At 36.9% G+C, this 24,288-nt stretch overlaps 1 protein-coding gene across 1 annotated transcript in view; it reads right to left on the bottom strand.

Moving 5' to 3' along the window:
* The window catches only part of IL1RAPL2 (interleukin 1 receptor accessory protein like 2), a 603,372-nt gene that overhangs the window by 490,539 nt on the left and 88,545 nt on the right, over positions 1 to 24,288 (bottom strand). The window lies entirely within an intron of this gene.

The following is a 24,288-nucleotide window of genomic DNA, read 5'->3' as shown; positions in this document are numbered from 1 at the left end:
TGCTGTATCCTCAGCAAGGACCTAATAAAATTTTTGCTGGATGAATGGAATTCATGTAGTAAATGACCTAGGATTAAATGTTAGAAAAGCCCTTAACTAGACTAGTCCCATATTTTTTGTAGTATCAGTACCTTAAGCCAAAAGAACCAGAGGGATCAAATGTGACAGATTTTTCTGGTGACAGAGCCAAAACCAGTGTTGAGGTCTTCTGATTCCTAGCCCAATTCTCTTTCTTTTGGTCCATTATATCTCAGGCTGTTACTAACACTGAGAAAAAATATTGAGAAAATACTTTGCTGAACTATACAATGTCATTATGCTTAAGTGAAAAAAAATATTAAACTGTGGCATGAATTCAGTATTTTTATTTATTCACCAGCTGTTTACTGATCATCTACCATATGCAAGGCACCACTTATACTACAGAGGTGAAAAAGAAGTGATTCTCATTTTCATGAGTTTTTTTTAATCTAGCAAAGGAAATTAACCCAATTAATATAATGCAAGACAAAATGTGATGATTGTTACATAGGTGGCAAAAAATAATGTGTGGGTCCAGAGGAGAAACTAATTATGCACAGCAGATTCAGGATTATAAAAGGCTTGCCAGAAGAGATAGTATTTGTCATGGACCTTAAAGAAGAGAAGGGCAAGTAAATGGGGGAATGGCATGTACAAAAGTTACGGTGGAATAAAAACACATGTATTCTGGAAAGAGCAAGTAGACCAGTTAAACTGATTCCTGGGGACTCTGTTGTGCTATTGTAATGAATAAGGTTGGAAGGATAGTCTGGAGCAAGAATATAAAAGGCTTTGCATATCTTATTAAATCAAGAGTTCGGACTTCATTTCCTTGGTGCTCAGCCAACAAATGCTGAATGAATATTAAATAAATTAATGAAGGGCCATTTTTTTTTCTTTTAAAAAAGGGGAATAACATAATGTGAGCAATATTTTAAAAAGATTGATCTGGCAGCTGGGTATATGATGGATTGGTAGGGCGTAACTGAAGGCATATAGGTCAGTTTGGGTGGTAAGAAATAGACTGGGCAAGAGGTAAATAAGTCCTAAACAGGAGAATGGTGATGGGGCTTATCAATTAATGTTCAAATTAATTGTGCAGACTTTGACAATGACGATTTATGTGGGTGAAAACAAAAGGATCTAATTCAATGCTATTTTCTAGATCAGACACTTTAAAACTTTTTCCCCCCATAAGCCATAGTAATAAATATATTTCATGTCATGACTCAATGCACATTTGTGCACACACATACACATAAAATTGACATAAAATTTCACAAACTCACTTTCTTTTATCACCTGCAATGCTATTCTATTCTATTTTCCATTTCAGTTAAAACACACCAATCACAACCTCCAAAAGTTATTTATAACCTATGAATGGGTCACAGTCCACAGTTTGAAAAACACTTCCCTAGATTTAGTCCTAATGATTTAGATGTCACTAACTCACATATACCTCCAAGTCATGGAATTCACTTTACATCTGTCTAACTATTTACCAAGAGTTAATCAACCTGACCTAAAGCAAATAATTCAAAGAATAGAGAGATTATGTCTTTAGAAACCTAACTTTTTAAAATTCTTTCATGTGAAAAGGTACCTGCTTCATATCAGACTGCTTCAATAATCTCAGGTCTAGTCATTCTGCCACCAAACTCATCTGCCAGAGGAATATGTCTAAACCTTCTATGGTTCTCTACTGCCTAGTTCAAAAAGCCTAAGCTATATGCTCTTGCCTTTAAAGTCCTCCATAATTTATCTCTATCCTTCCTACCCAACTTCATTTTATACAGTTCCTCATGTTTATGTTATAGTGATTAATATCACAAACACATATTGCTTGTTCCTTCCTCTAAAGTATGCTCATTTCGTAGCCTCTGCCTTGAATGCCTTCCCCTTAATTCTCCACCTGTCACACAACTACCTACTCTAGCCCCTCTACTTCATGAGTGTTTTTTGCTAATTACTCTGCCTCACACTGAATCACTTCAACACACACACACACACACACACACACACACACAGGGTGTTTGACTTTACCAATGAGTGCTTTCAAATTATTTTAACTGTATTAGATTTATCTACATAACCTGATATAACATGATTAATGGAAAGAGAACAAAATTTGGGGCCAAACAGAACTAAATTCAAATCCTGAATCTGCCATTTATTGTCATGTCTCCTTTGACAACTTGCTTCTCTAAGCCTTAAACCACATATTCATTAAGTACAAATAATAGTACCTTTTCACAAAGCTATTTTGACCACTACATGAGATAACATGTGTAAAAGATCTAGCACAGTGCTTGATAGGTACTCAATAACTATTTTCCCCAGCATGATTTTTCCCCTGAAAAATGGTATCATATCTTATATGGCATCTAACATAGCGTTGAGTACATAATGGGCACTTCCTGTACATTTGCTGATCAAACAATTCACTCTTCTCCACTATCATTATATCTAAACAAATAACATTTCCCCACTCATTACAGTGAACTAAAGAATGAAGCAAGAAATAAAGGTAAACTGCCTACTTTTCCATCTGACTTACTTTTGTTAACAATTAGCAGTGGGAGGCTCCCAAAGATGTTTTGAGAAATAAGCCCAGCAGGCAGACTTTGAAAAAGCAGTGCTTTCCCCTGATCACCTTTTATGTTGCTGTGACTCTTCCTCATAGTTTCCTTTGTTGTGTTTTCCTCTGCAGACTAAATTGCACCAGAGGACTCAGAAAAGACATATCAATTATGTGGCTGTGATCTTTGTTAGAAAAATCTTCACATCTGTGTTGGGCGAGAAGCCCCATCATATTAAAAAGCATAGCACCTCTAATGCAGTCCTATTATTTCATGAAATAGGCTCATTTCTGAAAGTACTCCAGTTATTATTAACCTCAAGGCTTTTGATGCAAATCTACAGAAATTTCCCTTTGCTTTGGCTCTAAGAAAGCTGAGCTCTGGTAAAGGGAAACTGCAAGATCTTGAGGAACTTGTCCACTGAACTGTGGGAAATGACAGATCCAGGAATAATGTGCCTCATTGTTTTCCACAAAGGACACACAGAGGAAATAGCACATCTCTTAAATAAAAAATGTTTTTCATTTACCTTATGATCTATTGTTGCAAATTGCTTTTGCTCAACTCTCCAGTTTTAGTTACATTACAAATAGCTCAATCACTATAATGTAAATATTCTAAGTTAGCTTCTTACATAGATCAATTGTATCTGTTACTGTTTGGAGGTTCAATGTCAGAGCTGAAAGGGTTGGTAGAGTTTGAGGTACTGAGTTCATTCCTAAAGGGAAAATTGAAGGTTTACATTACTTTGTCTAAGAATTATATTTAGAAATCTAAAGATTACCTGAACCAAGGTGCCAAGGTTCTAATTTTTTTTTTTTACATTTTGTTCATTTTTGTGAGACAGAGAGAGGCAGAGCATGAGCAGGGGAGGGCGGAGAGAGAGGGAGACATAGAATCCAAAGCAGTCTCCAGGCTCTGAGCTGCCAGCACAGAGCATGACACGGGGCTCGAACCCACAAATCTTGAGATCATGACCTGAGCCAAAGTCAGACAGCTAACTGACTGAGCCACCCAGGCACCCCCTCCAAGGTTCTCTTTAAATAAGTGAAAATATATGGTTTACAGAAAAGTAAAATTTAATAGTTTTAAAATAAGTGAAAACATGTTTAATACCAATAATAATAAGATAAGTCAAATAAACCTACAATGAGATAAAATGATTCTCCTGTCTGCTGGGCAAAAAGCAAAATGTTTGAGGAAAAACCATTGACAAGTATTTGGGAATCAGGTATTCTCAGATAATGTTGGTATCATTACATATAAGTATAAAATTCCTGGAAGTGGAATTGTTAGATATTTGTTAATATTTGGTGATTTTATCAGTATTATTATGAAAATAGTTTTGAACTTGCATGGATCTCATCAAAGGGTCATGGGGTTCCTAGGAGCCCTTGGGCCATGCTTTGAGAATTATTATTATATGCAATAGAATATTTATGGAAAGATATCCAAGAAACTGGAAAACATGAGTGTATCTAAGTAGGAGATTACAGGTAGAAGGAGGACTTTTTACTGGATACATATTTGTAGTTTGGATTGTTTTTACTGTGTATAGGTATTGCATATTTAAAAATAAATTTAAAAATTAAAAGTAAATAAAAATAAAAATAAAGACTGACAGGTATTGTTTCCTTAGAGAAGTTAAGTGATTTCACCAGTAATTCCTAACAAAACAAAAGGCCAATGTTTGAGAATTCTGACTTACATTCCTGATAACTTTGTGATCACTTTATAAATGCCACAAATCTACCATGATAGCTTGAAAAGCATTATGATTCAGTTGTACACAGGCCTCCATGCTAAAGTTTTACTCTTGTTTCCCCTTTCTGTCAAATAGTTAATGAAGAGTAACAAATATTTAAAAGTAGTAGGCAGGCATTTTATCATTGAAAAAATATACCTCTAATATATCTGTTCTGTAAGAATCTCATTTCCTTTTTTTTAAAGTACAAAATGTCATGCAAAGGTCCCAGTGAACTCAGTTCTCAAACATCCTGCTCCATGTAAGAGGCTTTCACAAGAGGAATTCAGTGCAAAATATAATAATTCATTACATTTCAAAATGGTTTTGATTTTGATGAAGCCTAGAGGAGGTTTTAAATAGTCAGAAACAGTCTTTATGAGGGGCTAAGAGCTCAGCTGCAGATCTCACTTGATGGCCCTTCAGAACCATGTGTCCCAATACTTGACCTACTTTTGCCTTAGCAAAAGAAAAAAAAAAGGAAAAAAGAAAGAAAAAATGTTCCTAATAGAAAAGTAAAGTTCAATGAACTTGGATGTTCCCTTAAAGAAAATCCAACTCCATCAAGTGTTAGTAAGGCATTTGATTATGCAGTATTTGCTTCTCTTGTGTAAGGATACTCAACTTTAATCAAATTTGAGCAAGAGATCTGTGCTTTCTGACATAGTCAATATTGGAGCTTCAATGATCCAGGACTTTGGAATAACTATCAACTCAATCACCCAAGGAGAGAATAAGGAAGTTATTCACTTGACTTCTTTTCTTTACCCCCTTCCCAATTTGTCACCATCAATTAGTGTAGTAATAAAAAGTTTTCCACACTTAAAATTTTTATATGGCAATCAACTATCTATAAGATAAAATCTGAGCTCCCATATTCAGCATTACATCCAAAACCCTGAATCATCTGGCCCTTCCCTATCTCTCCAGCCCTTCTCAAATATGCCCACTTGATAAATTACAACCTATTTTTCAAAACAATGCTCAGATGTTTCAGCTCTGTGAAACATTTCTGGATAAGTTTTGCTTTTGTTTATTGGACAATTATTCATCACTGAAATCTCATTACCAAACGTCACCTCCTTTGCAAAGACTTCTTCCACCACCCCCACTTCCACCCAAGATGAACTCTGGGTTTCCATATTTTGTATGTGATTCTATTACAGTACTAAATATGCTGTATTATCATTGTTAATGCATCTCATTTCTCTACTAGACCACGGATTCCCTAAAGACAGAGACAAATGCTTATTTATTTTGGGGTTTTAGCACCTAAGACAATGCTTGGCACACAACAAGCTCTTAGGTAAATGCTATGTAAAGTAATGAATTTTCAAGGACAAGCACCTGGAGAGGCATTATGGCATAGTGAAAGAAACACAGATTTGAGGATCTCTTTTTCTATTTACATTCCTCAATGATCTCATGGATTTACTTATCATTTATTTGCTGTTCACCTCCAAATGTGTTTCTCCTTTGTGGACTTCTCCCTTAAACTCACATAGCTCAAATGCTCATCTAACTTCTCCACTTAGATGTCTAAGAGACATTTCAAATGTAACATGTATAAAACCAAACTCCTGATTCTTAATCTTCCCCATCTCGATAATCAGAAACTATTTTTTTTAGTCACACAGGCCAAGAAATCTGGAATTACTTGTGACTTGTCTCTTTCTCTCATACCTCACACTCAATGTATCCAAACAACTGTTGGCCCTACCTCCAAAACATAACCAGAATTCTATTACATTAAATTCCCTTTGTTGCTAACACTGTAGTTCAAGCCACCATCACCTTCCCTCTGTATTAAAGCAATAGAGTCTTAATTGGCCTCACTGTTACAGCCTTCTTTGCCCCTTTACTCTGTATCTCACCCAGGATCCAGAACGTTCCTTGCAAAATATACTGAACCATGTCAAGATTCTGTTCAAAATCCTCCAATGGCTTTTCATCAAAGAGTAAATGCCCAAATCCTTACCATTGCCTACACAGCCCTACATGATCTGACCCTACCACCATCACCTCTCTGACCTCATCTCCTAATTCTCTGTCTACTGCTCACTCTGCTCCAGCCACTCTGGCCTCCTTGTTGCCCCTTGAAGTCTGAAGGCTCCCATCCAGAACCTTTGCATTTGCTAACTCTCTGCCTAGAAAAATCATCTCTGAGATGTCAGCATGGCTAATTACCTCACTTCTGTCAGGTCTCTGTTAAAATACCACTTTATCACTGAGACTTTCCCTCACCATTCTGTAAAATGTGGTCAAAATTTCCTACCTCGTGCTTTATTTTTCCCTATAGCACTCCTCCCCCACTCTCTCTCTCTCTGTCTCATGCACACATGCACACACAACGCTCATTTGTCGATGGTCTATCTTCCTATCTTCTCTGACTAGAATGTACATTCCATGAAGGTAGTTGGGTTATTTTTGTTAACTACTGCTAAATCTTTATTCCCTAGAACAATACCCAGAATATAGTGGATACTCAGTAAATATTTGTTCATTAAATGGATGAATAAACACACTGGTTATTGACCTCAAGCAAGTCACTTTACTCCTCTGTAGATTCTCTTGATCTCAAGTAAAAGGAGAGGTTTAGTGTAAGACCTCATCTAGTTTCATCATTACATAAACTCATAACTTACTCTTCCTCTGGATCCTCTCAGGTCCTCCTTAGCACTTTATCAGGAACATTATGTGTTCAGCAAATACTTGTTGATGATCTATGATTTGGGATTATAAGGACCTGCATTTGTTAAAGGCTATTCTGTGGTAGGCAGAATTTATATCCAATATCTCCTTTTAATCCTCACAATAATCCTAGAAGGAATATATTATTATTCCCACTTTACAGACAGGGAAAATTGAGGCTCAGAGAAGCTAAGTGACTTGTCTAGGTTCATATAGCTGGCAAGAGGGTGAGACAGGAATTTAAACCCTAGTCTGTATGGCAAGTCTTGCGCCCCTTCTGATAAACTACCCTTGACATATGAAGGCTAAAAATGACAGTTTTAATAAAAAGTAAAAGAGAGTACCAATACACAATAACTTAATTTGTATGGAAATGATTAACTGACTTCCTATAAATAAAGTCCCATTATTTTGTAGCCCCACAGATTATCTTTCTCAGAATTCCCTCTTTGAAAATGCTACCACTACCACTACCACGACCCTAGGAAGCATACTAGAGCAAGCATGATGTGGTCATTGTTTTTTCCCTATTCTATGCAATCATTCATAGATAGCCTTAAGGTTGGGAAATAAAAATTTTATTTTATAGTAAAAAAAGATGTAGGGATCGTTTTCCCCCAGTATATGTTCACAACAATATTCACCAGAAGCCATTAAATGTTAATCCTGCCCAAACTAATCTAGTGACAAAAAGTGGCTGCCTGGGACCAGGGGTAAAGAAGATTAACTGCAACTTTTCAGGGTTATAAGAGTACATGTATTTGTCAAAATTCATTGATGAGTGAATTTTGTTGAATGTAAATTATATCACAATAAAGTTTATTTAAAAATAAATTATGATGTGGGTGCCGGGGTGACTCAGTCAGTTAAGCGTCTGACTTCAGCTCAGGTCATGGTCACCCGGTTTGTGAGTTCAAGCCTCACATCGGGCTCTGTGCTGATAGCTCAGAGCCTGGAGCCTGCTTCGGATTCTTAGGCTCCTTCTCTCTCTGCCCCTCCCCCACTCATGCGCTGTCTCACTCTGTCTTTCAAAAATAAATAAATGTAAAAAAACCTAAAAAAATAAATTTATGTAAGAAAAATCTATTTAGAAATTAAAGAAAACTTCGGTAAATAAAAAAAATGGTGCTGCCTTAAGCAAAGTTGAGGAATTAAATGGGAATATATGGAAAGAGATTACAAAATGATGTTTTAATTTGGAGAACTGAATAGCAAACTACCCAGTTTATTTAAAGCAAGATTTAATTTACCCCAGTTTAATTTAGACACCACTTTTTAGGAGCCTATTGTATCTTATAAAGGTATAGCAACACTGAGTAGTCTGCCAGAGACTGAGAAATCTGTCAGTGACACTAGGAATAGGAATTCCCTCTTGATACACAAGCATGGAATATACAGCCAGTTTGTTTAGTGTCCCTAAGGAGAGGATGGAGATAAGAACTGGAAAAAGTCATTTTTTCCCCTTTGAAAATTTAATGTCTAGTGGACAGGTCCAGCAGATGAGTGCATATCAAATCCAAAATAACCCAACTCCACAGTGATCCCTCTTTTCTTTGGCTTCTCTTTCCCACCCACTCTGCCCAGAGTTCTCCAACTCTACCCAGTCTCTAGAAGATTCTCGGCCTCTGGGCTTCCATAGCAACCTTTGTAGACTTTTATCAAGATATTTAGCCCATTGTTTCACTCACTGTTGGAACTTACAGTCTAGTTAAATGAAAGGGTTATTTTTCAAAAAATGAATTTAGAAAGTTATATTTTCTGCAACTTGACTAAGGTACTGTTTTTATTTTGTAGGTTGTTTGAACTCTCTAGCTTACAATGTGTTATTATGAACTGTTTTGTTCTATCATTGTTTGTCTTACCCTGTCTCAAGTCTTGTTTGTTGTTGAGATGATTCCAACTGCCAATATACACATGGGACATTTTCTTCCTTTGCAGCTTACTAAGTAGATTAGTGATAGTAATAGTAATAGCACTGGTACTACTATTACTAGTAGCACTAGTCATAAAAGCATAAATAATAATTATAATAACAATCACAATAATAGAAATAGCTGTCATTTACTCTGTTATCTCAAATTCTCCCAACAACTCTGTAAGACAAAGATATACAAACATATGTAGAAACAGAGTCTCAGAGAAGTTCAATAACTTGCCCAGGGTCACTCAATGAGTTAGTGGTACAAAAAGAATTGTAAGCCAAATCTTTCTGACTTTAAACCCTGTACTCATGGGGCGCCTGGGTGGCGCAGTCGGTTAAGCGTCCGACTTCAGCCAGGTCACGATCTCGCGGTCCGGGAGTTCGAGCCCCGCGTCGGGCTCTGGGCTGATGGCTCAGAGCCTGGAGCCTGTTTCCGATTCTGTGTCTCCCTCTCTCTCTGCCCCTCCCCCGTTCATGCTCTGTCTCTCTCTGTCCCCAAAAAAATAAATAAAGGTTGAAAAAAAATTTAAAAAAATAATAAAAAAAAAATAAACCCTGTACTCTTTCCACTCTGCCACACTTCTCTAGAGCAAGGGAGGCTGCTGGAGTGATTTTTTCTGTTCTGCTTCTTGGTATGTCCCTGTTAATAGACTTTAATGTTCATGAAGTAGTTCATGAGGTGATTTTGCAGTGCATATCATCTTTGAGGAAGGATGCATATTTTGAGGACCAAAAAAGTGTCTGGATTAGAAAACTGACTTATGAACCAACAAAAAAGGGATAAATATGGAGTCTGCCAAGGTTAGTTTGAAAATGGTCTTCTTTTATTATAAATCCTGAGAGTAATTGAAGAATATAAGCTAATGGCTTCTGGTAAATGTCAAAACCCCCATAGACTTATACAGTTTTGCTTGAATGACCTTTATAAACCAGATCAGCAGAACTCTCTGAAGGCCTTACATTAATTTGACTTAAATATTTCAATTATAATGAAGACATTGATTAAATTTGGCATTAAAAAGACTTTGAGGCAAATATTTGGGATTAAGTTAGAAAGGCACTATAGAAAGTGGTGGAAAACATCACTGTATTAGGAAAATCCCCAGCTTAGTTATTCCCAAACTGTATTTGGGGCATATAAATTAACCTTTCTGGGTTCTGCTACCTCATCTACAGAATGAGGTTATAAGAGTGTATGTTCTTCAAAGCCTCTTCTAGGTCTTATCAACTCTTGAAGGTACTTCTTGTTTGCAAATGTTATTGGGTAAATCAGAAGTCTGTGTAGCTAGAATTCCAAGTGAGTAGAAAATAATTCATTAATTTTTTAAAAAGCCTCTGAGAATTGGAGAATATTTGACTACAGGGCAGGATAAATATATGCTCTCTCTTGCAGAAGCACCAAGAAAATGACATTGGCTATCTCTCCAGTATCTTTCTTCCTAGCTCTCCACACCCCCTAGATTTGTACAGGCTAGTTGTTTTGATGAATTGCACCTACATGCCCCCAACAACCAATGCAACATCAACTAGCATAGTGCTTTTGCAGAGAAGAGGATTCAGAAAAATCTTCCTTGAACTGAGTTAAATGAGGAACTACAAGGAGGAAAGTTGTGCAAACCAGATACCATAAGGTAAGGTAAGCCTTTTTGGCTCTAACAGGCATGGGTGAAGGAACAGAGCTCATGTACATTTGTAAGGGAATTCAGTTGGAAAACAGGTACCCAATGTGAAAAAGCTGGATCTTATTTATCAGTGAGGAAAATCCTTACTTTCCATAGTATATATTCCCAAATATTCTAAGAATATGAGTTATACTCCCTAATATTCAAGGCCCTCCAATAATCAAGTCTACTTTGCCTATCTACTTTACTTCCCAGTGTTCTCTAACAGTTCCTGGCTTGACTTAGTCATTAAACTTGAGAATGCATGGATTATGAACTTAGGAATCAGAGAGATTGGCCTTCAAATAACAACCCAGTCCCTTATTTGCTGTGTGACCTTGGACAAGTTACTTAACCTCGTTGAGTCTTGGTTTCTTCACCAGTAAAATAGTAACACCTATTCCATAGGTCTTTTAAGTTATCATTCAATGAGATGATAAAAATTATAATAATAATATCTATCATTTACTGTGAACCAACTATGTACCAGGCTCTATGCTCCTTTAATTGTACCACAATTAGGGACTTGTCCTCTTGTGGATAGTCCTCAAACTAAGAATTCAGAACAAGGTATCCAGAGGGTATGAAGGCAGCTGTTAATCTAGGCAGTCAGGCAGCTTCAGAATAACCAGCTAGCTTATACATCAGTTTTATCTCAAAAAACCTGGCTGGAAGAAAAGAAAGCAGTGGGGACCTGAACAGCAGGTTGTAGAGGTGTACCAGAAGTCTAGAGACAGGCCCCTGGCAACAATCAAATCTATAAGGCTTTTATTCAAAATTGAGGTGATCTAGCAGCAAGTTTGCATATCTCAATCTATTCTTTCTTTTTCCTTCAGTTTTCAAAAACTTAGGAAATTGGAAGAATCTGAAAAGAAATTTAGAGTCATTTTCCCAAAGTGTGAGATTGGAACGTGGAAGAGTACAGCATAGCTGTTGCGTGGCCTTGGGCAAGTCATGTAACTTCTTGAGACTGAGTTTCTTTATAAGTAGGGGCCTGTACTTTTTAGAACTATGGTAATGATTGGAAAATAAATGTATTTAAAGTGATTAACATGGTGCCTGACATATGTAATAGTGACTGCATTTAGTATGTCATTAGTTATATTTCTCTAGCACTGAGGGATTCAAATGTCAGCTAAACACAGGATGTCATCCCCACTATCAGCAAAAATACAGGTACAAACATCATGCATGATATTTAACAATTCGATGAGGTTTAGGAAAATCATGACAAATAGCTTTCTTACCCTGTTATGATTCTCTGGAGAAAATATATAATATGGGACCTACATGCTTCAGTTTGCATTGATCTCCTATAGTAGTATCAGTTGCCCCACAAAATTTAATACTTCATTGTATACTACTATACATACCATGAAAACAGTTCTAAAATTTATATTTCTATCCCAGACTTCTCTCTGAATTCCAGACTCATATATCCAACTGCCTATTCAACATCTCCAGGATGTCTAATAGGTATCTCAAATAAAACATGTCCAAAATAGAACTCTTAAATCTTTCCACAAAATCTTGCCTCCCTTGGTCTTCCCCATTTTAGTAAATAGCACTACTGTCTATTGTATTACTAAAACTAAAAATCTAGGAACCATTTCTATCTCTACAATATCTCTTGAATCTGTCCACAGCTTTCTTTTTTTTTTTTTTTTTTGTTTTTTTTCAACGTTTATTTATTTTTGGGACAGAGAGAGACAGAGCATGAACGGGGGAAGGGCAGAGAGAGAGGGAGACACAGAATCGGAAACAGGCTCCAGGCTCTGAGCCATCAGCCCAGAGCCCGACGCGGGGCTCGAACTCACGGACCACAAGATCGTGACCTGGCTGAAGTCAGACGCTTAACCGACTGCGCCACCCAGGCGCCCCTGTCCACAGCTTTCTATCTCTATTACTACCACTCTAGTTCAAGTCACCATCATCTTGCTTTGAGATGCTACAATACTAACTTATCTCTCTGCCTTCTTCCATATATTCTCCATAGAGCATCCAGAGGAAGATTATTTTTATGTAAGCCAGAAGTAATGTGACATTTTTCTTCTTAAAATTATTCAATGACATCCTCCTGATCTTAGGAGAAAGGCCAAAACATTCCAAGACACTGTGTTATCTGGCTCTTGCCTACCATTCAAATCTCATTTTGCCTCACTCTCCCTGCTACTCCCCATGATCCAGCCACACTGCTCTCTTTATGTTCCCTAAGCTTGCAAGGATTTTGGCACTTCAAAGCCAAAATATGCTATTTCCACTGACACATTCTTGACCATTCTTCACCTAGATGGCTTTTTCTTAACCTTCAGGGTCCAGTCTAAATGTTATTTTGCTTCAAGTAGAACTTCCCCAATGATACAATATAAAGCATTTTCTGTTATTTTCCTTTTTATCACCTATTGCAATTATTAATTATATACTTATCCTGTGGTTATTTGTTTAATCTTTATGTTTTCTTCATCCTTCATTACACTAGTAAGCTCAATTAGAGCAGAACCATGTCTCTTAAAATAAAAGTTAACTTATTAACTCTTATAACTCTTAGAATAGAGTTAACTTCTATTCACCAAGCACAATGAGAATTTGATGAATGTGAAGAGAATATCAAATATATTAATTGTGGGTCCAGGGTTGATAATCATAGAATTAGATAATAAATACTTGTTCACTTCTCCCCAAATGTCCTTTTCACCTTTCACTTCATATGTGAGACAGGAGGTAAACTAATTAGTATCATGAAGTTAATTTTACTGGTAAAGAATGTAAGGATATAGATACTACCAGGTGTTTGATCATAGGAGCAAGGGGGGTTAGGTGATTAAATCATGATTTAAAGAGGCTTTTGTCAGAAAAAATAAAAGCCCAATTATTTTTCATGTAACTTTTATGCCAGAGTTTATAGTTAAACTATGATGCCCTGACCATAAAAATTGAGCAAAAAACTCAGTATTGACCCAATACATTCTGAACATAATCATTACTGCCATTTTATCTCATTTCCCCAAGAATACACTGGAGTGAATTATCAGACACTATAGGTGGTGGGCTCTGATTCAAAGGATTCAAAACACACAAAAAATTTAAATTCACTCATTCAACAAACCTGTTAATTGACTACTATATGCCAGACACACAAGGGGGTGTTTTTCCTAGCCAGTCAGACAGAATCAAAACAACATGCCCCGGAAAGGAATCATCTTTCTCTGCCTGAAGATCCATAGTTGCTCCTCAGAATCCCCACTGGAGCATAGTGCCAAATCACAGAAAGATTTCTAGCTATATAAAGTACACCAAGTACCAAGAAATGACTTATAGACTTGAATTGATGAATTATTTTCCTATTTGACAGCCAAAGGAGGCCATTTAACTGCCTTTATAAACCACCAGTGATTAATCATAATGACATAATGAATTGCTGGACAGGAAAAGGCCACTCTCCTTAACATGCTTGTCCTCAGGACTCATTTCCACCTCAGCTTTGTCTCAGCAGCCTTTTCTCTTGGCTCACACATCATTAAAATGTGTTGCTGGCTGCAAAAGCTCATTTATATAGACAATATTTGCTCTGACCACCTTAATTGACAAATTATTCCACATGACTGCATCTCCTTGAATGAAATAATTTGGCCTGAAACACCTATGTATGTACCATTTTGCTTGAGTTTGTCACAGCCCCTGGTTAACTTCCTAATTTTTAAAAAATTCGTCCCCTGCAAATGAAGCACCCTATTAAAAATAAAAATTTGTCTTAAACCATTTGTCAGACTGCTTTCTTATGGTAAAATGGGTGTGAGGTCATCTTTGCAAGCTTTCCAGTAATAATAATAATGCTGCTGAAAATGATACCAATCATAATAATTAATATCATTTAATGAATACCTACTATTTACCAGACACCATTCTAAGTGCTTTTCATATATTTTCTTCACTCAACACAGCAACACCTCCCATTTTGCATGGGGGTAAAAACTGAAGTTCAGAAGAATAAATTATTTTTTCTCAAAGCCACACAACTACTATCATACTAAGGATTTGAATCATGTTTTTCTGAAGCAGGGCCCAAGGGAACAAATCAAATCTTCAGCTTTCCATAGGTCTTCTCTAAGAATCAAATTCTTTGTTTAGCTAAAATTTATTAGAAACATCTTCCTCCAGGTATTTTTCTTAGCAAAAGGTCTTATCCATCTCCACATAAAAAATTTTGTTAGAGTCAAATCATATTGTAGCACTATGAACAACATATAGTTCTATAAGCATTTATTAGTAGAAAGGGCACAGGCTTTGAGAAAACAACCACCACCACCTGAACCTTCATTCCAGTGCTATCATTTAGTTACTGTAGAAAACTGAGAAAAATTACTTAACTTCTTTGAATTTCAACTTCAACATCAGTAAAGTGGGGCTAAAATGACAATACTTCACAGGATTTTGAGATGCTTAAAAATAAGATCATATATGTGAAAACATAAGATTCAGCTCCTAGCTCCATAATTGTATGTTGTATGTGAATGTTAAGGTAAACCTTTGCATGGGGCCCAATGGAACATGGAGGACATTAATGTCATGAGACAAAACTTACACGAAGTACTTTAAGATAACTAATTATAAACTAGTGTCAGACAGTGTGGTAAAAACTTTGCAAAATTGCCAAGGGAAACTAGGAGAAAGAAACAGGTGACTCTAAAGAGATTGAAATGAGATTAATCTGTGAAAGCTTCATGGAAGAAGTACAGAAGTACAAAGGAATCTTGGCAAAGAGGCGTGAAAGACCATGAAGCAGGCAAGCAAGCAGGAAGGAAATGAACTAGTGGCATTTGTTGAGCATTGTTGTTGACAGGAGCCATGCAGGTAGTTTGTAGCTGGTTGCTTTAAGAACAAGGTTTTGTAACAAATGTGGGTTTGAATCCTAGCTCCACCACTTACTAGCTGTGCCATCATAAACAAGTAACTTATGTCCTCTGAGCCTCTATTTCTTCTCTTATAAAATAGAGGAGATACATTCAAACTTCCAAGGATGTTGTGAACTTTGACTAATTGTAAAGTACAATACCTGACCCAATAAATGGTTGCCCTCTGAGCATCTGGTTCATGGCTAATTTCCCACCATACAAAGCTCCCAGTTTTCATCCTCTAGAATAGGGGTGTGATAGAATATTCTTAGCATGTTTAAACCACTACTTTCAGGTTGGAGGAGAGGAAGGTAGTTGAGACTTTCACAAATTAACATAATGGGCCAAGGAAAATCTGTGCCATGAATCTCAGGAGTCTATACACCTAGCAGTCACACTGCAATTCCTTCCCAAGAACCCCCTCCCCCACCCCTAACTCAAGTCAGAGGAGTTAGCCCAAGGAGTCAATGATAACCTCAGGTGATGGAAGAGAGCCATTAGAGTGGAACTGATCTGGATTGGGCATGTTTGCCATATCCTGCTGCCATGTGCTCTAACTTGCTCACCCTCGGTGCTCTGAGCTGGTCTCCTGCACAGCTACTTACAAAACAAACCCACAGGAATGAATATTCTCACAGTCACTGACTTTGCAGAGAAACAAGCCCAGCTTTCTGCTGATGGGACAGTTAATAGTATTTGTTCATTTCCCTATAAGGCATAGAAACATGCAAACAAATATTTTCCTGGGACAGAGACTGGAAATATCTTTGCCCCTGTCTGTCACCAAGAGCATTAATAGATAGCCCTGTGTGATAGGTTGAGGTAGGGGGAGAGAAATAGGGGAAAGAAAGGAAAGACAAAACAACAGTGGCAGAAGAGGAAGGGAAAAAATCACTCTAGACTGATACTCAAGGCCCTCCTTCCCACTAATTCTAAGAAGGCTTTTTTTTTTTCTCCTAGTCACCCAAGGTCATGGGTAGAGTTGACCTTGCTTCAAGAGGGAGCAAGTAGCCACCTGCAGGGTATGAATTGTGACACTCTGGGAAAGGCCCCCCACAGGCACGGGGAAGCTGCCAGGAATTCCCACCATTAGTCATGCCTATGAGTTACAGAATTGAAATATCTATTAAATTGCAAATATGTTAGCTGTGAAGGGAAACATTTTGGGGCCATTGTCAGTCAGCAATTTTTTATTTTATTTAAGTACTAGATTAGGCCCAGCAGAAAGCAAGGATCTAAGGAGATGGGCTACAGAAAAGATAGGACATTAGGACATTTAACAGTGAGAGAAGGGACAAAGATGTCATTCACAGTGGTCTGGGTAGGCTAGGAAAGGCCAGGGTCACCAGAGGCACTGGGTGAGGGAGGCCTAGGAGGAAAGGCAAAGGAGCTGCTACAAGCCGGTTTTGGTCATGAGATTTTTGCACCTGCGACTGTGCAAAAGAACAGTCAATTACGAAATGCACAGTCAGTCATGTGAAAGTTTCCTTAATGTGGCCAACAACTACTGGCTGCTGAGGGCTTTCCTCATTAAGTCACACAAAAGGTACAAATGAGATACATTCTCACCTAATAATCAGGACACAGACATTCAGATCATGTTAACTGTTGCTTAGAACATGAAGGAAAGAGAACATATGCTAATGAGTTCTTCCCCTCTGTTTCACATCTGCACTGCTTGGGGGAGCTTCAAGGTGGGTGCTTTATCCCTAGGGCTTTTCAACTATCTGTAACATTTGAGACCAACTTGGTTCATCATCTAAATTGCTCTTCTCTGTAAGGTGATCAATTTGTCCATACCCCTCCTGTAGTATTACATCCATAAATTGTACCCTTCACTTTCTGCTTGGATCGACCAGTCTGTTGGATGGTATGATTAGGATGGCTTCTGAGTGCTGTTCTCAGTTTGTCTATTAACTACTCTCCAGGCCACTTAAGGTTTTTTTTTTTTCCCCACTCACTGCTGGAGATGGAAATGTGGAGCAAAGACTGAGCCAGCCACACAGTCATTTGCTTATTTAAAAGTGCTACTGAACCAAACTCTTTAAGGTAAAGGCCTCAAAAAGACAGCCCCCAAAGTGAATTTACCATATAAGCATGTTTTATTTGGTCCACACGCTGCTCAACAAACCAGAGATTTCCACATAAAAATCCAGACTTCCATGATCTCTTCAAAAATTAGAGTGCCTAGTAGTATCTTATCCTTAATTTCACATGACAACAATCAGCGAGGGCTGCTAGTACTCTCCAACTTGCCTCTCTCTGTTGCTTTGCACACCCACTCAGGTACATGACTTGCCTGGTTTCTAGAAGCATTTGACCATTGATTAGGGCATTGCTCCTTTGCCGGTTTGGATTCAGCCATCGGCAATAAATACTTTTTCTTTTATGGAAGGAATAGAATCACAGCTATTTTTCTTTAAGCCAAAACAATGGGTTGGCAAATGAACATTTTAGATAACGTGTTATTTCAGGGATCCTTAGACATGACCTCTGAAGTCACTAATTTTGGAGTCCACCTGGGGAACGTGTCTCCCCTCCTTCTGGCCCAGAACCCAGGGTTAAGGGACTATGGACAGAGTAACAGTGGAATCGTATAGAAAGGCATTACATTATGAATCAGAAGATAGGGGCACTAGTTGTGGCCATGCCATTCACCAGCTGCTACCCAGGACAAATGGTCTAAAATCTCTGAGCCATAGTTTACTCGGGGCGGGGGTGGGGGCAGAAATATTGTGTGGATTTACAAGTTTAAGAAATGTCCTTCTCATTCTCCTTTTAGAAAACGTAATACATATTAGAATATTATATGCACTAAGATACCTTGAAATGACTTGCAAAAAAGAAATCTGTTTAACCTAGCAGATAAACACATTGTCACAGAACCTCTCTCCAATCCTCTCCTCTCCTCTCCTCTCCTCTCCTCTCCTCTCCTCTCCATCTGTCTTCCAAAAATAACTATTAACATCTCTTAGAACTGGAGCTCCACAGAACAAAGTTTGGAAACACTGTTTGAAGCACTATTTGTTCTAATGAAAAAAAAAAAATTCCCAGGTTCCAAAGGGAAGATAATTTTGTCTCTAGCCATCTGCTTTCAGAGCCACATTAAGAACTTGAATCCTATGATTCTTGTTGCACAGAGTAGGCATCAATTTATGTGTTGACTGCTCTTTACCAGCTGAATAAACATTGTTTAACCAGGATGTTCTTCATTGCTTCACTTCCTCTAGCTTGAAATTATTATGACAACTGCAATGAACCTCATGGGAATCCATTTTTTCTCAGTATGGATTTCCATATTAATAGGGCCATTTGGTGCCAAAATATGAATTTTGGCAAATTCCATCGTGTGTACGTTCTTGCCTTCCTGTCACCACACTTTTTCTTGTTTCTCTCTTGGCACTATCCTAAGCTCAGATTTAATTCTGTGTCCCATTTCTACTGATCTCATCTAAGGTGTTCACTGAGAGCTCCAAAATGTCATGTGTATCCTTTTTGGTGGTATCTAAAATCCAATAGGAAATTAATGAAGACCAAATAGTTAATGTTCAGAAAGGACATTATAGTGGAATAATGGACATTATGATCAATATTTTGACATTTTTAAATGTATATAATATATATTTTGTGAATGAAATTATATGGTTTGTGCTTGGTGGTGGTTAAAAGTTTATGTGAGAATCAGGAAGACCTAGATTCATACCCGTGCTCTGCCAATTACAAAATATGTGACCTAAGCCATATCTCTTCGCCTAAGGTTTTTCCTCAATAAAATGGAAACAATAATAGTTTCCACACTCATGTCATTGTTGTGAGAATTAAATGAGTAAATGAATGAAAAACACTAAGCAAAACATCTGCCACAAAGTGAGCTCTCAATAGACATTAGCTCTCTGTGTGTCCCTATTATGATTATTACATAGTTCTTGGCTTAAAATCACTTCTCCTGTTTATTCTCCATTCTGTTTATTCCTCCAACTCTCCACCATAGCTCTATGTTCCACTATTTTCCCTAAACCCACTTTCATCCCAATGCCTCAGCATTAACAGCAGAGGAATAAAGAAACAAAGAGCCAGCACCAAAAAAGCCTGATTTCAAACCTGATGTGAAATTCCTTCCTGTGTAAATAGCAGCCATTCTACACACCAGAGGAAGGTCATTATAATAAGCTATGCAGTCTAAATGACACCTACAACAATGCACTACAGTTACCTATAACTTGGCAAAGTGAAATTAAAAGCACTTACTGAAGCCATTCATTTGAACATCTTCACCAAAAACTGATCCCAATTTCCACTCTGCAATTTCGCCAAGCTTTGTGTGTCCAGATTGTGTTGCTACTATTGCTTAATTAGTAACCTATGAGTGAATCTTTGAAAATATCCATACAATAAACCTCTCTTTCTACCCATGGCAGTTAGACACAAATGGATTAAAAGATTATCCTAACATGTGAAGAAACCCAAATCTGGAACTCTAAAGCTGTCTACAATTATCAGGAGGATGGGTATTATTTGCATATTCACCAAAGAACAGGTTAGTTTTTTTTTTTCCTAAATAGCCTATGTGCATTTCTAAAAAGCCAAATAAAATCATGCAGTTGTGAATGATTTGCTAGGTTAATGGTGAGTTATCTTCCAAGTACAGTTAATTAGAGCTGGCTTTCTGCTTGTGTTCATTTTGGGAATCCCCAGTAATTTATGTCTGCCTTTGACCTTCTCAAGGCAGACATTCTCCTCTAATCCCAGCAGACCCTATTACATGATCTCTCCCACCCTCTCCCACTCCTCTTCTCCTTCTTCCATTATCACCCATTCTACATTCTCACTACTATATAATCAACTTTTTGTTCTATTCTTAACACTTCAACTAGCCGTCTTCACAAAATTCAATGTGAGAATAAAGGGAAAATATCTTTAAAATAACAAACAGCCACCTAAAATATGCTGTAGGAAATAAAACTGTTAGCTGTTGTCATCTTTGACAAATGACCTAAACGCACTAATGTAACATGTCTATTTGTTATTAAACCCCTTCTTACTGATCTACATCCTCTGAAGGAATAAACAGAAATGTCTACAATAACATCCCACAAGTCTGCAATAATTTATATATTAAAAGTGTTCCAGAAAAGTTGCATTTAAATCAAATCCTATTTTAATGCAGTAGGAAATCTGGCTATTTAAAGAAATCCTATGACAAATTCTTTTATATGGAAAAAATAATTTCATAAAACCAATGATTACTTTCTAATTCATCAGTTTTGAATATCTGAATCTTTTTATAACTGATCTATTTAAAGCAAGTAGCACCTATACACTTAAAAAAAAACACTTGCTTTACTGACGAGATATTTTGCAGATTTATAAATTTAAAAAGAACAGTCAGAAAATAACCTCTTAAATTTTTAATAACCTTTTAAATATCTCCATACTTGCAATATATAATTTTAAAGAACCTCTATCTACATGATTTTGTAATTAGCCAATCCTATTGATTTTATATTGAAAGTCTTATTCCACGCCTGCATATTGCTAAACTAAAAACAAGTATGAGTGGGTTACTTTTAAAATAATCCCAACCTTGTATTTTGACTTGTTTTACTTTTTAATTTTTTAAATTTACATCCAAAATTAGTTAGCATATAGTGAAACAATGATTTCAGCAGTAGATTTTTTAGTGCCCATTTAGTCTATCCCCCCCTCCCACAACTCTTCCCATAAGGGAGGGGGAAAACAGAAGAGACTCATAAATATGGAGAACAAACTGAGGGTTATCAGCCTTATATTTTGAATTATGAGAGGGCAACCTGTTTAATTGCTTTGTAATAACAAACATACAAAGCACAGTATAACTTACATAAAACTTCAAATAAAAATAAATCTTCACAGAGCAATGTCTTGAACTTCCATACCAAGAAGCCATTTTGTTTCTATATCAGGCATAACACTTGAATTGTATGAATAAATACATAAACTTGGTATCTTTGTATATGAATGATGACCACTGACCCAAGGATAATTTTGAATTATTTTTTTTCTCCAGCATGTGATACTCAGTGCATTTTTTACTTAAATGGTAAATGAAAAAAATTACTATTTCAGTGGCTGAGACTGCTTTATCCTTGCACTCCCTTGACAGATTTCCCTTGATGACCAAGGACTTATATATATATTTTTAATTTACATCCAAATTAGTTAGCATATAGTACAACAATGATTTCAGGAGTAGATTCCTTAATGCCCCTTACCTATTTAGCCCATCCACCCTCCCACAACCCCTCCAGTAACCCTGTTTGTTCTCCATGTTTAAGAGTCTCTTATGTTTTGTCCCCCTCCTTGTTTTTATATTATTTTTGCTACCCTTCCCTTATGTTCATCTGTTCTGTGTCTTAAGGGCCTCATATGATGTAAGTCATATGATATTGGACTTCCTCTAATTTCGCTTAGCATAATACCCTCTAGTTCCATCCACATAGTTGCAAATGGCAAGATTTCATTCTCTTTGATTGCCAAGGAATACTCCATTGTATATATATACCACATCTTCTCTATCCATTCATCCGTCGGTGGACATTTGGGCTCTTTCCATACTTTGGCTATTGTTGATAGCACTGCGATAAACACTGGGGTGCAGGTGAAGGACTTATATTTTCATGACAGCTCTTAGGAACTTAGGTAAAACAACTTGGGGCCTATGAAAATGAGTTTGGTGTGTGTGTGTGTGTGTGAGAGAGAGAGAGAGAGAGAGAGAGAGAGCGCACTAACATGTTCACAAGAAAAGCAAACCTGTGACTGACTTCTTTAGCATTATTCTCTCAGCTAGTGTTTCTCAAAGCATAATCCTTGGAAGGCATGCAACAGAATTACCTGGACAAGGCAAGTTTCCAATTTTAGAGATGTTGTGAATTAGAATCTGGAGGAGAGAGATGCAACCAGTATTTAAGGAGACTCATTTTCATCCTATCTGGGTTCTTCCACATAATTTTGATGCACATTAAAGTTTGAAAACCTCTGGGAGGTAGAATTGAGGTGAAATTTTAAATACATAGTTCAATTATACTAAAAGTTCAGGTCAAGTGAATAAATGCTTTGCAAAATACACAAAAGAAGAGCTCTAGCTCTGCTTTTCCAGAATCAAAAAAAGAAACTAAAAAAGCAAATGTGTTGTCACCATAACCCATTAGATGGGAGCATAAAAGGTTTATTGTTAACTTTATTCTGGCCCAACTTAAAATCCAAGCTAAATGCTATAAGGCTGCAAATTTTAGTAAATAACTCCCAATGGAAGTGCTTTGCAAACACCTGATAATAATTGTGTGACTGGTCAAAGTGATGACGTGGCAAGGATCTGAGCATAGCCAGCTCACTTACTAATGATGTAAAACTGCCTGATTGACTCTTCTGCTTGGATGAGACAGGAAGTCTAGTTCACATTGAGGAAATCAGAAATCAACCAAAAGCATATCTTTGCTACCTGGAATTGGCCCAATATGGTATTATTTTGAAAGCTCATAGAGGAAAGGATGTACATTTCTAATCAAAAGAATAATTCAAACCTCCACAGAAGTTACTCTACAAATTCAGACTAAGTAGAACTGTCATGTATTAGGATAGAGCATGAACTAAAACATACATGTTAGTTTCCTTCTTCTTAAGCTTTTATTTTTTTAATGTTGATTTATTATTTTTGAGGGAGGGACAGAGAGTACGAGAAGGGGAGGAACAGAGAGAAAGGGAGACACAGAATCTGAAGAGGCTTCAGGCTCTGAGCTGTCAGCACAGAGCCAGACGCAGGGCTGGAACTCACAAGCCATGAGTTCATGACCTAAGCCGAAGTCGGATGCTCAATCAACTGAGCCACCCAGGCACCCCATATATATGTTAGTTTCTTTTTTTTCTGTTTTATTTATCTATTTTTAAATATGAAATTTATTATCAAATTGGTTTCCATATAACAACACCCAGTGCTCATCCCAACAGGTGCCCTCCTCAATGTCCATCACCCACTTTCCCCTCCCTCCCAACCCCCCATCAACCCTCAGTTTATTCTCAGTTTTTAAGAGTTTCTTATGGTTTGGTTCCCTCCCTAATAATGAAGCAACAGAAAGACAAATAAAGGAACTGATCCCATTCACAATTGCACCAAGAACCATAAAATACCTAGGAATAAACCTAACCAAAGATGTGAAAGATATGTATGCTGAAAACTATAGAAAGCTTATGAAGGAAATTGAAGAAGATACAAAGAAATGGAAAAACATTCCATGCTCATGGATTAGAAGAATAAATATTGTTAAAATGTCAATATTAGTTTCTAGTAAGATATTTTGTATTCCTTGTGTTAACATTCAGAATTTTGAAAAATACAAAACAAACTGCTGACTCCTAGGGATCAAAAACTGAATAAAATATGAGTTACAGCAATAAACCTACTCACCAAGTGTCACTACTTTGTAGACTGATTTTAACATTACCCCAAAAAGGTCAGTTAAACATAAACAAAAATAATATAGAAGGAAATCTGTATTCCTAACATTAGTGAGAGTATAATCAACGAACTAGTTGATGTCAACATTAGATAGTTAAACAGGTAATGCACAAGTGCATCAGTCACAAGTGTTTTTTAATAGCCAAACAATAGTGTTTTATTGATAAAAGGTTACTTTCAATTGATACAAAATTGCTGTGTAAAATAAGTTTTCAAAATCCATTTCTTTTTTAAAATTTTTAAATATTTATTTATTTTTTAGAGGAAGCGAGAGAGACAGAGACA

The sequence above is a fragment of the Prionailurus viverrinus genome, chromosome X, assembly GCF_022837055.1.
Source record: "Prionailurus viverrinus isolate Anna chromosome X, UM_Priviv_1.0, whole genome shotgun sequence".
Classification (NCBI taxonomy): domain Eukaryota; kingdom Metazoa; phylum Chordata; class Mammalia; order Carnivora; family Felidae; genus Prionailurus; species Prionailurus viverrinus.
Note: the sequence above shows the minus strand (reverse complement) of the source record. Positions and strands in the feature narration are given on the sequence as shown.